At 36.7% G+C, this 13,454-nt stretch overlaps 1 long non-coding RNA gene across 1 annotated transcript in view; it reads left to right on the top strand.

Moving 5' to 3' along the window:
* The window catches only part of LOC122788773, a 38,467-nt gene extending 27,655 nt beyond the window's left edge, over positions 1-10,812 (top strand). The window contains exon 2 of the long non-coding RNA XR_006362727.1: positions 10,166-10,812. This is a non-coding gene — a long non-coding RNA (uncharacterized LOC122788773). The remainder of the gene's footprint in view (positions 1-10,165) is intronic.
* The last annotated feature ends 2,642 nt before the right edge of the window (positions 10,813-13,454 follow it).

The raw sequence follows: 13,454 nt of genomic DNA, 5'->3' as shown, positions 1-13,454 counted from the left end.
GATGGTGTTCTTTTGGTGATGCAAAGTGTTGTTTTTGGGCCAAATGTACCTTTTGGAATTGTAGCCAAAAAGTTCATCTTTGGTCTCATCAGACCATAATACATTTTCCCACATAAATGTTGGTATTGGGGTTATTTATTGATTAAATAAGTTATAGAATTTTTAAAGTAGGCATTGCTGAATGTATATAGGAAAAGAATACAATGAATTTTTAATTAATTAATTGTTTCTGATTGGATTAGGAACTTTGAATAGTTTACAAAAGGATGGTTTGTTTTAAGGAGAGTATCTGATGAAGTTGGTTTGTTTAGACGAAAACGCAATTTTGGTATAAAGAGTTTATGTGTTTTAACGGTGTTTGTAGTGCTTTCAATAAAATACTGTTTCCGACATCCGTGGCTCCAGCAGTTTTTGGCAATTCTGTATTTTCGTGGTCTTTTAAGCCAAACAACCCATTTTCTAGTTTTGTGACATTTTTCCACATGCTTTTGGGAGACTTGATGTAAAGTTTTGCAAATTTTAGCCAGGCCTGGATGTTTTTGTGTGTAAGAAAAGGCTTCTGTCTTGCAACAATACCCCATAGTCCAGACATATGGAGAATATGGGAGATTGTTGTCACATGTAGTACACAACCAGTACTTGCCAGAAATTTCTGCAGCTCCTTCAGTGTTGCTGTAGGTCTCTTGGCAGCCTCCCTGACCAGTTTTCTTCTTGTCTTTTCATCAATTTTGGAGGAACGTCCAGTTCTTTGCAACGTAATTGTTGTCCCATATTTTCTCCACTTTTTGATGACTGTCTTCACTGTGTTCCATGGTATATCCAATGCTGTGGAAATCTTTTTGTACCCTTCTCCTGACTGATACCTTTCAACAATGAGATCCCTTTGAAGTTTTGTAAGCTCTCGGTGAACCATGGCTTTTGCTGTAGCAGGCATCCGAGTAAATGTCAGGAAAATCCTACTAGGTCAGCTGAACTTTATTTGGGATTAACCAGAGTCTCTTTAATTGATGGCAGGTGTGTACCCAAGAAGACTGAATGCTGTAATTAAATCAAAAGGTGCTTCAACAAAGTATTAGTTTAAGGGTGCGAACACTTATGCAACTAACCTATTGTACATTTTTTTATATCACAAAAACCTGGCATTTTAACAGGGGTGTGTACACTTTTTATATCCACTGTATGTGCAAATGTCTGTGAAAATAGTCTATATGTTGTCTGCACATTGAGTCGGGAGACACAGAATTATGTTCAGTTTTTGCACTTGTGTGATTTCTGAATGACAATGAAGTTTACTTTGACTTTGACATCACCAACTGGATAGCCAGCTGGCTTAATGAGAGGACTCAGGAAGAGGTCTATATTATAATCTCGAAGGTTTAAAACTTCGAATCACTAAAGATTGAACTTTAGTGATCAAAGTCTTAAACCATCAAAACCACACACCCCCCCACACTTAAATATACCAACTCCAAGAATGCACTACATTGAAGTAAACGGAAATCTCCCCTACGGAGATTTTTTATTTAAATGTTCGATGTAGTGCGCTTTCACTATTCTAGTATCGACAATATCATATTCGATATTGTCAGACTTCGAGATTTTAATATAGACTCCCCCCCCCCCAGGATGTTAGGATAGGGAAATTCACCTCCACAAAGAGGCCATTCTCTAGTAGAGTCCCTCAGGGCTCTGTGCTAGGTCCATTCTTTTTTGGCATCTACTTGTTAATGCCAACATAATGGCCTTTGGTTGATGAAGTTGCAGACTATTGCTGTCATAAAATCCCGCCCCCCCGCAAAACATTAATATCCTCCAATAAAGGCTAACACAGACAAATGACTGCTGTCAGAGCCATGTTTTACAATTTAATGCCAAAAAATGGATAACAGTGCCCTTTGAGAAGTCGGCTACTCAAGAAACTACCTCATTGAGAACACACCCTTAAGAATAGACCCAGTAGTCAGGGATTTGGGTACACATGTAGAGAGTAGCCTGGCTTTTGACCAACATGTGGTTAAGGTAGAAAGGAAATCATTCTATGTTGCTCAATGCATAAGCAAGGGTATGGCATCTAGCTGCAAGGAAGTCAACTTTTTTCGCTATTCAGCACTCATCACAATCATTGAGCACAGTGCCCCTTTCAATATGTACCGTCATCTTTGTTCACTATTCAACCATCACAGACATCACTGAGCACAGTGCCCCTTTCAGTTCTTCACTATTCAGCCCTCATCACAAACATCACTGAGCACAGTGCCCCTTTCAATATGTACCGTCATCTTTGTTTGCTATTCAGCCCTCATCACAAACATCACTGGGCACAGTGCCCCTTTCAGTATGTACCGTCATCTTTGTTCACTATTCAGCCCTCATCACAAACATCACTGGGCACAGTGCCCCTTTCAGTATGTACCGTCATCTTTGTTCACTATTCAGCCCTCATCACAAACATCACTGGGCACAGTGCCCCTTTCAGTATGTACCTAACCAAACACATGTAATAAATGGAATTCCCATAGAGGTTCCTCATAAAAAGAAGACACGAGTACTAATACGTCCTAAGCAGACCACTTCAAAGCCCTATCCCTATACTCTGTCTCATTCAGAGTTATGTGGGGTAATCTATGTCTGGCATACATGGTATCCCTGGATCCTGCTCTGATGGACTTCTTGTATATCCACAAAACAAATAGCATTATAAATACCTGATCCAGGGACTTAAACTTTGCTTGTGACATTAATAGGACATGTTAGAGGGACAGGTACTTCTGTTAGAGACTACTCCTTCTTTGGAACAGGCTTCCCATCCATGTTCTTCCTTGAAGCTTCAAGTCTCACCTTGACCAGTGGATGGGAAACTAGAAATTCAGCCCTGGTTTGGCACATATGTCTCTAATGGACAAAGGCAGTCTGTAATTGCTTGACCACTCATACCTTAACTTACATATATCCCTTAAAATAACATCTAGGGCACCAAAACTTGTTGGCTGCATTTGGGGTGCATAGCTAGGCTTATAAAGGCACCTGTGGTCATTAGTATAGTATATACCTAAGATCCTATGATTGAAGTTCAATTCCAGGCTAACTAGTAACTGTTAATCTGGCACATAAGAGATTAGATGTTTTGTAGTATATAGCAGATTTTTAATAAAAGTGTCTTATTTTCTGCTTAATGTGTCAGAAAACTACAGATAATGTTTTATGTTTATCTAATAGCTTATAAAGAAAACACAGCATGGGTTTTACAAGGAATTTCATTATAGGTGAATTTATGGGTAGATAAATATACCAACCTTCATTCCTGTAGAAGGTGGTAACAACAAGTATTGTCAATTGTTTCAAACCAGTGATAAACAGTCCATTAGAAATGTATCCAAGTTATTCTATACATACGCATATTTGTGGATTTTCCACAAAATATTTTTTTTTCTGAAATTACAGGAGACTAAATAAAATTTCAATCCAGAAGTAATTTTCTTATTCAGACTTTTTAGCTTAGGCTCAGGAATGTGTTATTAGTAATTCTCAAATACATTTGAGGGGGAATATGAATAGCATAGGACTAATTAAAGCCAGAGGGGAAAAAGATGATCCAGTTAAAGGACAAAACAAATTGATTTAGAGAACTACTTGCAGAATTAAACATGATGCATCAGACCAAGTTAGGTGTGGCCTGAATGGCATTTTATGTCTGTGCATCTGTGGGGTTAATTACTTAGGAAAAGTGAGACACTTTTAGTGATTACAGTTTCTGTTTTATAGTGATACTGACCTAAGGACTGATTATTTGATGACTTTCTTCTCTTGAAAATAATGGTATCAGATGAAATGACCTTACTGGATTTTTAAAGCACAGCAAGAATTTGTTAGAATTCTGTCAACAGAAAAGGCAGTTCCTTCAAAACACATCATAATATGTTTAGTTTACGATGTTGCCAGACAGATTTTTACAATGTGTACTCATAAAGGATCAGTTACAATCTTTTTGTATGTTTGTCATTCACTAAATATGCTTTCAAAGTTTTTATCCCTAGCCCTCCACTGAAAAGGGGTCTTGCATGACCCAGAGAAACCTTCCCAGTAACCAAATACAAACAGACCCACCAATAAATAATTCTGCATGGTATGTGTGTATGATCAAACGGATTTCACAGGATAGCACCACAGCTGACATTATTCAAGCATTAGCATGAAAAGTGAAATATGTTTATTGTGACATGAATGCCTGAGGAAATGAGTTACAAAAGTTACTTAATGGGATCTAAGATATAATAAATAAGGTTTCATATCTGTTTATTATTTAATGAGCAGTGGCCATGAGATATGGGAAATGAAACAACACCAACCAAACATTATACATTTTACTTAGATAACTGTGCAAACACATCATTTTAATGCATGACAGGACAAACAGAGGAGAAATACAAGCTGTAAATGGGTTTGTGAAATTGCAGTATAAAAGGTAAAAGTGTATATAGGGTTAATGCAAATGGTTAATATATACAGCAACTTCACAGAGGTTAAATACTTATCTTTTTAACACAAAGTTAAGCAGATATATACTTCTAAAGTTCGCACAGATAGATGAGAGATGTATTTATTCTCCGTGAGAGAAGAAAGAATATGTGAGATACAAACACTGCATGATTATACCAGGTAGTGAAATAAGACTGGAAATCATTTGACTATACTTTGGCAAGTTGTAAATTTTTCACATGCCAAAAGAGTCGATAGCTTATCATGGGCATGGCGAATCAATCTGTATTTGGGTCGGGGAGGGAGACTTTTGAAATGTTCATGGCTGTAGCATTTATAATTCTAATTTTGCTGTTTTATGTGTAGGACCTTAATGATGATGACAGTTCAGAATAGGACAGGTAAATTAGCTATAAACAAGTAATGTATAGAAATGCATAGCGTGAATCATAACACTCCAGCCAAAGTGCGAGTCTGACATTCATTTTTCTGTATACCTTCTGCCTATCCCACTGAGTTACTTCTCAGTGTTGATCTGAGAGCAAGAATGATTGGATGAAGAAAATGTTGTCAAGCCTGTTCATGATAAGAGTGAAACATTTTCTGGTTACCTAATACAGCTCTGAGTTTGGCCTCCTACACCCTCTTTCCTGAGTAAATGAAAATGTAATTAATGAACAAGGTCACAAATTAGGGGGAACTTTTTTGGCAGAGTGCTAAATTAGAAGTGTTGGGATGGATTTCTTCAGTAAATTATTTCAGGCATTACATCTATGCAAGCTAAAACAGAAAATATAATTGTGTCCTTTGAAATTACTTCAGGCATCATGCTGCAGTTTGATATTAAGTAAGCACAACAGTGCTTCGTTTGTTAGGCTGCAGTGTGAACAAAGGTATTGTCAGACTTTGCATGACTAGAACTATAGGTAGAAATATTATTGGGCAGATGAGTATGCCTGTGGTATGCTTTGATGTTGCTCTGTAATATGTACTGTGTGAATAATGTATTAATCAAGCATAAGGAAATTTACTGGATGTATAAATGTGAGAAGTAATTGTCATGAGACCAGAAACCTCCCAGAATAGTACCTACCTACAGAATAGTTTCTACATTTAGATGAAGAAAGAAAGGTTTATCACATGATGTAACAGTCAGTTAAAAAGTGTAAATTGAAGATGGGGAATATTCCAAAAGAACCGTCTAAACTCAGGACCTGCCAATTTTGTACTTTATATATATGTATATATAGATAGATAGATAGATATACATGCACTAGCCATTTAGTCTGCCACATTTAGATTTGTATTTGTGATTCTCAAGGTGCTGCTTATCCTGTTTGGAAATAAACCTACTTTGCTACAATATAATTGTAACCTTTAGATTTTTAGTGGACTGTCAGAGGCACATGAATAGAAACTTTGTTAGAGATTACCTTGGTCTACGGTACTGTGACCATCCAACTGCCTAGTCTAAAATGTGTGTGCATTGTGGAAGTTGGGGGTGGAGGTAGAATGAAGAAATCTGTGATGTTATTTTTTTTTTATGTTCTTCTACCAGTCCCACACTTCATGATGTAGCCTCTTTCCAGATGCTGTACTGACTAATTTTTCCCTTTGGAGTGACAGCCCTATGGCCCATTTTCTCTCCGTCTCTCTCTCTCTCTTTAAGGTGAAAGTTTATCCTACAGCATTGTTCATTTTATGTAGAGCACCTTTAAAAGGTCATGGCTTTATTGCAGGCAGTTTTTAATATTGTCATCAAACTGGGTCTGGTCTTAAACATCAGTGCCAGGCTAGGTGACGAGCAGCTGGTCAAAAGAAAAAACAAATCAACATCCTATTTGTCAACTACATTACAAATTGAGGCCACATACATTATAAACATGAACACACACACTCACTCTCAATCAACACACCATTCAGTATCACATCCATCCAAAACAAACACAGACCAAAAAAGATCCCAAACACTTCTTACAACTAAGATTACATTTACCTTGAAGCAAGTGCCAGATAGGACACAGTCATGCAATCAACGTTCTCATACAATGCCTTTTACACAGCCTACATACTGCAATAAACACTTCCAAAAACTCACTGATCATTCCTGAATGCAAGTACTCTTCACACACACACACACACACACACACACACACACACACACACACACACACACTGCTATACATTCACACAACACTCTGACCACACAAACACTGCAAACTTCTAATCTCTCAGTGCAAACCATACTTTCAATCACTCTTACACATACTCCCAACCTCTGCTGCATGCAGATGGTGATCATGCACACACACATGCAGTTCTGAACTCTCACATAGTACTAACACTCACCACTGTACTACCTGTAGAATACCCACTAAACACACCTACTTGCACAGAGCACACCAAATTAGTGACCACACACACACACACACACACACACACACACACACACACACACACACACACACACACACACACACACACACACACACACACACACACACACACACACACACCTCTGCTATGTAGTAACAACTACTTACAACATAAGAGAGAAACAGACCCAGTGATCTGATGCACAGGTGTTCACACACACTGTGCATCAATTTGCACACTTCATACATATGCATAATCAATGAGAGCTTCACTCAGTCAGTCGGCATGGATGAGTGGCACCTGACCAAAGGGACTGTGATGATTGTCCAACAACAGTCACATTACATGTGATGTCTGCGTGCATTACAACTATGTTAGGCATGAGTAATGCAATAGGGCCTTCATGGCAGAAGCCATAATGAAGTATGGAATTTGGTATAACCTGTCAAGTTGTTCTTCAGAATTTTGGGATATAATTTGAATGTAATCCTCAGCTTTTAATTTACCCAAATAATTTACAGAAGCAATTTTCTCTATCCCTATGCTGACACTGTAGTTACCTTGAAGTATTTTACATACTGAATATGACACCAGAGTAAAGCATTGCTGAAGTTTAGATTTGTATTCCACAAGGAAACGCTTTGACACAGAATTGGAGAATCATCTGTGTTATGAAAAAACAGATGAAAGCTGCCATAATGTCTGCTTACACATTTATGAAAATAAAAAAAAACAGTAGCTAAACAAGTACAGACTATTGTAGGATCCCAGTAGCAATTTCAGTTAGCATAACAATCATTTACTTCTGAAGTATCTGTTTGCATTTACAAAGGTATCTGGAAAACCACATAATGCTTAATTGTTCCAGTCTCATTCTAGGCAACCTTGAGTTCATAAGCAAGTGACTGATGTTACTGAATCCCTTGATTAAGCTGAAAAACGTGATATCCAAGCAAACATTACTCTGTTGAACTTGATAATCTGCTAGTCAATAACTGCAGAAATTGGTACAAATTGTAGGATGTTTATTTTCCTCACAGATGTGTACATTATCGGAGTAAAATTTATAATTGTGAGAGTCACAGTGGAAGTACTGAGATGAGATAGCATTTTTAAGGGTGTGCATTTGGAAAACTGACATCACACAGCTGGCTGCTACACTGTTATCCTATAACCTGTTCTATCACTAGCAGCTAGTGTGCAGGTAACTCTGCCCCATAATGGCAAACTAATATAGAACTACTTATGGACATCAGGGGTGTAGCCAGGCATACTCCATATACTCAACAGCGTACACTTTTTAAAAATAATCTCATTTGGTGCAATGGGGTGTGCTTGCATTTAAACACTTGTTTTTAAGAATTCTTGAATGGCCTACAGTTTTTGCTTAATGTTGTCTTTTTAGGAGTGAAAACGTAGGATTTGGTGTTGGGGAGTTCAACACTTAAGAGGAGGGGGTTACATTCTGAAAGCTGTCATACATCTTTAATAAACCTGGCTGTGGACCCGACAGACAATATCCCAGGACATATAACTAGGGTATTTGTCAGCTATCATAACAGAGAAACTGAGATTGGATATACATTTACATGACTGCAGGTTACTGCAAATAATTTATAACCAGTTCCTGCAACCCCAAAACTACCAAATGGGTATGTCTGTCTTGCAATGACCAGGAAATATGCAATTTCAGCAGCTCCAGCTGAGAATATGTTATACTTTTTTGAAAATGATTTTTGGTATTTTTTTGAACATGATATTGTTGGGAAATGTGTACGAAATGTTCATATGCCTGTCATACACAACAAATTGAAACTGTCCTATAGAATAATATTCATAAATATTTCATAACCATTTTCTTCAACTTGACAACAAAAAAGCAGACATATCTATGTTTGCTGGGATAGTTTTACACAATAGCTAGAACTCCTAACAAAAGCCTTCTAATTTAATTTTTTGTTCCTATCCTGTGCAGAATATTAGCTTAAAACAGTGCTTCTTGATGGCACATGAGGTACTTTGTAGCAGGTATTACAAACTTCATGAGAGTTTTTGTCTGTGCAAAAGAATTATTTTCAGCAAATTGGCACATTAGCTTATGTGTAGTACTGAACACTGCCTACCTCCATACTTTAAATTTCTTTCTGTTTTTTTTTCACTTGCAAACATTATACATTGCAATCCATGCTGACACAACTGTAGCTGCAAACATTATGCATCACTTATAATATACCCATTGTCAGTTAAACATTACATAGCTCATTCAATTCTTGCCTTCTTTTAAACCTCAATCCTCTTCTTCATTTGTTGATCCCACATTTCACATTTTTTGCTATGTAATTTGCTTCTACCCTTTTCTAAAGATCCCAATTTCAGTTGTTTTATCTCTGTTACTATCTTTGTTACTTCTAGTAAAGTTGGTATAAACTTTGATTTCCATTTTCTAGTGACTGCTTTTTTTTTTAGACTCAGCAAAGCCTTAATATGTGTAGGCAATTCTGATTCTGTATCATAGCTCAAAAAATAATTTCCTTAGTTACACCAATTTGCTCACCCGGTATCTCCGACAGAGCAGTCTGCAGAGAACTTTAAAGTCTGCCAACTCATTACACTCCCAGAAAATATGTTATTTATATCTTTCTTCCCCATCACACCCCCAACATTTGTTGTCTACCTGAGGAAAAATTCTTTAGAGTCTACTTGCGGTATAAAATACCGATGTATACACTTCCAAGCAAAGATCCTAAATAGTTATCATGCAATATTTTATATGCTCTACTAATTATTCCATTCTTAACAGCAGCTTCTGTTCTAGATTCTGCTAAAAATTCTACCAGTGCTGGTCTTTCGTTTAGGATCCCCTATTTCTTTCTGCTTGCCTATACTCTGATATCAATCTTTGATAGGAAAGGCAGTCCAATTAAGCTCTTGTTGTCTTCCCAATCTATTACCTTTTCCTCTCTAGTTATTTGCTCCAAGCCGAAAGACACAACAACAACAACATTGGTTTGTTTGCCAGTTTTATTTAAATTCCAGCCCCCTCTTGCCTATTGTCTGCTGATGTCCCTGCCCAGGTATGTTAAATGTGTTCTTGGCAAAATCTATTAACTTTATATTTAAAAAAAAAAAAAAAACATACTTTACAACTAAATGAAAATAAGTTGTCTACAATTTTTTTATAAGATGATATATTCCTTTTGCAGTTCTGATCCAATAGATTTATTAACTATAATCACAGTTTCATTATCAATCTGTACTTCAGGCAGCATATAAATCATTTGCTAATTATCTTTTTATGTTTTTTTTATTCTAGAGACGGGAGCACTGCAGACCTTAAATTTATGCAGCATCTGGTGGAAGATGCTAGTGAGTCAACAGTTTCCTACCAAGAATTTATTTTGCTTCTACAGCAAAAAGTATGCAAATAGGACATTACACATTCCTTGACATACTTCTTGTGGTACATTTTGTAAGCAGTTCTGATGCATAAAATGTTTAATGAAAACATAATCCAGTTTTATTTGTAAATCTCAAGATCTGTGTTACCATTTGGAGAAATGCCACAACTTCATACAGGCAACATAGGTTTGACACTCAACTAGTTCACAATTATTGGGCAAGTTACAGATGTACTACACTGTGACAATGTACGTCAGCTCAGTGAGGTCTCACTACGGATTGAAGAATTTAGTCTCAGAAGGAGAATAGCTCTGTAAAAGTATTACGAATAATATCATGGCTCACAGAACAAGAGCTCTCAGTCAGGAAATCTGCTAGAAGGACAGTGTATATGGATATAAACAGTGAAACCTCATACTTTCAATGCAGACAAGAAAGTTAACAGAGGTGAGGTACTTTAGCATGCAGTGTTTGTATTAGACAAATGAAAAGGATCTTTGTTAAGGAATGAATATGCTTAACAAGGATGAAACAAAAATAAAATAATGTGATTTCACTTGTCATGAATCTTCTTGACTGTTAATTAAAGCTGTGCTGTCTGATGGTAAGTTTTACAGAAAGCTGTTTTGTCCTTTAAAATGGTAAGTGTAATAATGTAGGTGAATAACAAAACATAGCAATAAACATCCAAGTCACATGAATGCAGGATTATGCCAAATGAAATCTTCTATATGAATCCAGAAGAAAAAGCTAAAGTGATAAGTAATTAACTAATCTTAAACAATTTATTTCTCATATCAGTGAGGTGAATCCATACACTGCACAGAAGGTATATAGCAACACCATGATTCTGCCTGTAGGCTTTCACAATAGGTAATCTATAGGAAGAGACCAAATTAGAATGTAAAAACAGCAGCTACAAATGATCTCAGCTTTTTTATTTTCCACAGATCGATTTCACCTTTGTGTTTGTATAAGATAGCTGGTGTTTTCTACAGTCATTTTCAGTGGAACATACAGTACAGCATTCACACCAGCATTGGAAATGGGTTTCTTGTGTCATTTTACAATCTACTGTGTTACTTCCTTCCCCTACAAAAATATGTGGGCAGAGGGGATTTAACAATGTCTGAAAATGGAATCTTTTCTTGATCAGTACATTCATCTGGTGACTATTCAGTACTAATAAAAAATGCTCAATATTAATACATACAGTATTTGACAGTGTTAATTATGGCAATCACTATTCTCCAGGCACTGGCAGATTTGAATCTCATCCTGCCTTAGACACTTTCTGCTTGTTATCAGGAATTACACTGTTTGAAACATACCTGAATATCGAACACACTCAGTCATCTCTCCCTATGAATATGCTCCCTCTGATCCCATTATAACTTCTCTCCCTATAATTATACTCCATCTAATTTCATTATAACTTCTCTTCCAATAATTATACTCCCACTAATTCTGTTATAACTTCTCTCCCTATAATTATACTCCCTCTAATCCTGTTATAACTTCTCTCTCAATAATTATACTCACTCTAATCCCGTTATAACGTCTCTCCCTAAAATTATACTCCCTCTAATTCCATTATAATGTCTCTCTCAATAATGATACTCTCTCTAATCCTGTTATAACTCCTTTCCCTATACTTATACTCCCTCTAATTCCGTTTTAACTTCTCTCCATATAATTATACTCCAATTCCATTATAACTTCTCTGTCAATAATTATACTCTCTCTAATCCCATTATAACTTCTTTCCCTATAATTATACTCCCTCTAATTCTGTTATAACTTCTCTCCCTATAATTATACTCCTTCTAATCCCATTATAACTTCTCTCCCTGTAATTCTGTTATAACTTCTCTCCCTATAATTATACTCTCTCTAATCCCATTATAACTTCTCTCCCTATAATTATACTCCCTCTAATTCCATTATAACTTCTCTCCCTATAATTATACTCCTTCTAATCCCGTTATAACTTCTCTCCCTATAATTATACTCCCTCTAATCCCATTATAACTTCTCTCCCCATAATTATACTCCCTCTAATTCCATTATAACTTCTCTCCCTATAATTATACTCCCTCTAATTCCGTTATAACTTCTCTCCCTATAATTATACTCCTTCTAATCCCATAATAACTTCTCCAGATGTATTGAGTGGTTTGGCTCATGTATGTACAACTCCAATCACATATTGCCAGACTCTACTTCTGCTCTGCTTTTAGTGTTACCAAAACAGCACAACCATACCAATACAAGTACACACAGGTTTAGTAATTTACTGAGTAGGCAGGGTTGATTGTTAATCATCCCTTTGCATTTAATTGATGATTCAGTATAACAAAACAATTTAATCAAGCTACCAATTACAACTTATACTTACAGAAATAAAAAAAGCAAGCAAAAAGTCTTGGTCCACTATACCCACCTCCCCCACTACTACTAGCACTTTAAATATACTGACTCTGAGATCACACAGCATTGAGAAAAAGCACAAGTTCCCTAATAGCAATGTGTGCAGTCGCACACAGAAAACATATGGCTCCAAAAATCTCACTCTCAAAATAAATGTCAAAAGTGCTGGAAATCTCATGGACAAAATAAATGTAAAAAGATCTATCCCTATAACATGCAAACCTAAACGAGACACAGGCTACCAGATTTTTACATTAACACACATGCATTATTTTAAAATCGGTGCCATGCCTTACTTCGAAAAGCGCACACTCAATGTAATGAAGATCAAATGCAGAAAGTCTAAATTTCAATATCAGTGTGAGTGGTAAGCACTGGGTAGCCTAACTACCACAGGAGGAGAGGTTTCTGGCCCAGAAATGATAGTTTATTGGCCGTTTGGGAAGCTCTTCCATCTCTTTCAACCTTCTGATTCAAAAGCCTGTGTTTGTGCTTGTTTCCTGCCTTTCCTGTTACTAGTCTAGTCCAGGTACAGATTTGCTGTATCCAGGACTCTTTGTTAGCTTCTGACCCCCCCCCCAAGCCTTTCTGTGTTGGAGGGAAGCCTTCTAGCTTATCAGTGGGAGTAGTAAGCATCAGGTAGCCTATCTACCATGGGAAGAGTGGGTTTTGGCCCATAAATTATAGTTTATTGGCCGTTTAGGCAGTTTTCCATCTCTTTCGAATTGCTGGCTTAAAAGTATGCATTTGCGCTTGTTCCCCACCTTTCCTGT

The sequence above is a fragment of the Protopterus annectens genome, chromosome 14.part0 (genome assembly GCF_019279795.1).
Source record: "Protopterus annectens isolate FY-2018-M chromosome 14.part0, PAN1.0, whole genome shotgun sequence".
NCBI lineage: Eukaryota > Metazoa > Chordata > Ceratodontiformes > Protopteridae > Protopterus > Protopterus annectens.
The sequence above is the reverse complement of the archived record's forward strand: the minus strand, read 5'-3'. Positions and strand labels throughout refer to the sequence as shown.